The following is a 3,381-nucleotide window of genomic DNA, read 5'->3' on the forward strand; positions in this document are numbered from 1 at the left end:
TCGCGGGCAGGGTCACGTGGCCTCGGGCGCGCGCGCGCGCGCGGCGCAGTCGGGGGTCACGTGGCCTCGGGCGCGCGCGCGCGCGGCCCCGCGCTCTCTAGGGGGTTAGACGGGCGGGTGGAGCTCGAGGCCCGCGGGGCAGAGGGAGCCCAAGTGAGTCACCGTGGTTAGCTGCTTGGAACCTCCTTGGAGAGGCCTCTGGAACGATCCAGAACCCCAGGTGGAAGGGAGAGAATTGATCATCCAAGCCATCCGTCTTATTTTTCAGATTGAGGAAGTTGATGCCAAGAAACAGCGAGTTTCGGGCACAGGAGAGGCAGGAACCTGTTGGTAGACATCTTGACACCTGGTATACTGAACCATCTCCATTCCTCCCACCTTCCTCTCCTCTTCATCCCTCCGCACTGCTCTCCTCTCCTAAGGAGCCTTGCTCTGTCTTGACCAAGAATTGGGCCAGAGCTGGGAACCCCCAGGACCACGAGCAGAAATCCCCGCTCTCCAACCAAATGTCTTTTTTTTTTTTTTCCGCCCGCCCGCCCCCCTCCAACCAAATGTCTTGATGTTCATGGAACAGGTCACCGTTCTTGCATGACTTATTTAACCATCAAGGAAACGAATGCACCATCCAGTTTGGGCAACCTGATTTGATTGGGTCTCCTAACAGTATTTCAAGGTGGTTTTTTCCTTTTAGCTCTGAATTTTTAATTGGCAGTGGAAATATGTCTTGGGAAGAATAGAATCCATATATTACAAAAGGAGCACCATTTGTTGCGTTATCGGTTTAATATGATTTTGAGCCCATTTGTTTATGACAGGTAAATTGTTTTAATCCACTTGTTTATGATGAGACCAAAAAAAGTTGCGTTTAGAAGTAAAGTTTTTTTTATTAAGGTATTACATATGTGTCCTTATACCCCCCCCACATTGCCCCCCACCCCCACCCCATTCCGGTACATGCCCTCACCCTAGAAGTAAAGTTTTTTTGATATGAGGATGAAGTAAGTTGTGTCAGGATGTCATCGTCTCATCCGTTGTCTTTGAGAAGCACTCAGCTAAGCTGCTGAGGGGCCCCTATGGGGCCTTGTCCATAAAAACATGTGGAGAAGCAACTAAGGCAAGAGGACATTTAGACGATAAATATAGTTGACCCTTGAAAAACGGGGGTGGGGAGGGTACGGGTTAGGGGCACTGACCCCTGCACAGTCAAGAATGTGTATAACTTCTGACTCCCCCGAAGCTTAACTACAGTTGGCCCTTCGCATCCAAGACTTCAAACAGTGTTTTCTACCTGAGGTTGGGAACTGCGGTTGGGAATGGGAAAATACTGATGCCACCGATGGGAAACTTGAGAATACAAGGGAGAACTGTATTTATGGAAAAAAACCCATGCCCTAACTGGTTTGGCTCAGTGGATAGAGCGTCGGCCTGCGGACTGAAGGGTGTCCCAGGTTCGATTCCGGTCCAGGGCATGTACCTTGGTTGCGGGCACATCCCCAGTAGGGGGTGTGCAGGAGGCAGCTGATCGATGTTTCTCTCTCATCGATGTTTCTAGCTCTCTCCCCCTCTCCCTTCCTCTCTGTAAAAATCAATAAAATATATTTTTTTAAAAAGAAAGAAAAAGAAAAAAACCCACGTGTAAAGTGGATCATGCAGTTCAAACCCGTGTTGTTCAAGGTCAACTGTACTGAGACTTTGTGAGGACCATTTGAGTTTTGGTTTGAGCAAGGTGACGCTTCCCTAACCTTAAAACTCTCTGAAGATCTTTGGGGGCAGTTGCTCCTGTGTTGGTGAGGTGAGTCCTTCTAGAATGGAAGCATGTGTCTTCCTGTATTTATTCCCTAGCAACATGCTCTAGCAACAGGCAGCATTCTGTTTGAGCTGGCAGCTGGAGATGAGCTCTTGGTTGGTTGCCTTTTCTCCTGACGTGCCTCCTCGTGTAAAAAGTGCCTCCTCATGTTAAATGTGAACACTATTCCTTCATCTCCCCTTGCCTGGATCAATACTGTGCTTACTCTATCATTTGTTTGGAGTATGTTATTTCTTTACTAGTAGCCCGTTTGCACGAAGATTCGTGCAATAGACCTTCATTCACCTGGCTGCCTGCACCAGTTTTCTGCCGGCACCAGGGACCCAGGCCTTGGCTGTGGCCACCGCCTTCTGCCTTTTTCAGGGTCGGGGCTTGGCCCCGGGCGGTGGCCTTGGGCTCGGGGGCACCCAACATCCTTGCTAAGGATCGCAGGAGCCGACCCCCAGTGGTTTCCTGCGATCCGTGCAGGCTGCCCACTGGTGCCCAAGGCCTGGAAAGCCTCCGCCCCTGGGACCCCCAGGAGGGGCGGGAGGGGCTGGGCCATGCCCCCCCAGGTGGCCGATAGACCCCCGGACCCCCGGGAGGGGCGGGAGGGGCAGGACCATGCCCTCCCAGGTGGACGATCAACCCCGGGACCCCCGGGAGGGGTGGGAGGGGCAGGGCCACGCCCTCCCAGGTGGACGATCAACCCCGGGACCCGCGGGAGGGGCGGGAGGGGGGGCAGGGGCCGGACACACCCCCCTAGGTGGCCGATCGCCCCAGGCACCCCCAGGATCAGCGGCATGGGCCCGGCCACACCCCCTGGGGTGCCGATCGCCCCAGGCACCCCCGGGAGCGGCGGCATGGGCCCGGCCACTTGGCACCGCCATCTTGAACTTCTCAACGGCGGATATGCCACCCGGAGTCCCGCCCCCAGCCTCCTGCCGGCCCAATCGTGGGCATAGCGGAGGTGCGGTCAATTTGCATGTTTCTCTATTATAAGGTAAGATTGGCTTGTTAAAGAGAGATTATGCTGTATAGTATTTTATAATTTCCACAGATAAATTGCCAGCAAAGAATCAGTTTCTAGGTATAATTTTTAAAAAATATTTTTTATTGATTTCAGAGAGGAAGGGGGAGGGAGGGAGGGAGGGAGGAAGGGAGAGAGTGAGGGAGAAAGGGAGAGAGAGAGAGAGAGGAGAGAGAGAGAGAGAGAGAGAGAGAGAGAGAGAGAGAAACATTAATGATGAGAGAGAATCATTGATCGGCTGTCTCCCGCATGCCCCTCACCGGGGACCGAGCCCGCAATGCAGGCATGTGCCCCTGACCGGAATCAAACCTGGGACCCTCTATTCCGCAGGCCGATGCTCTATCCACTGACCCAAACCCACCAGGGCTCTAGGTATAACTTTACTGCCTCCAAAACAAAACAGCATTAAATTAGCTCTAGTCATATGAATAAATAGAAACCATTAAATGAATGATGATCTTTCTGGCAAGTGCTTCCCATGTACTTTCCCCTCCCCACCCTCTCCCCAGCATCATGGTCTATGGGACAGTATCATGAAAATTTTTATGGAGTCATGAAGCAAGAG

This window comes from Cnephaeus nilssonii (genome assembly GCF_951640355.1).
Source record: "Cnephaeus nilssonii genome assembly, chromosome: 15".
Classification (NCBI taxonomy): domain Eukaryota; kingdom Metazoa; phylum Chordata; class Mammalia; order Chiroptera; family Vespertilionidae; genus Cnephaeus; species Cnephaeus nilssonii.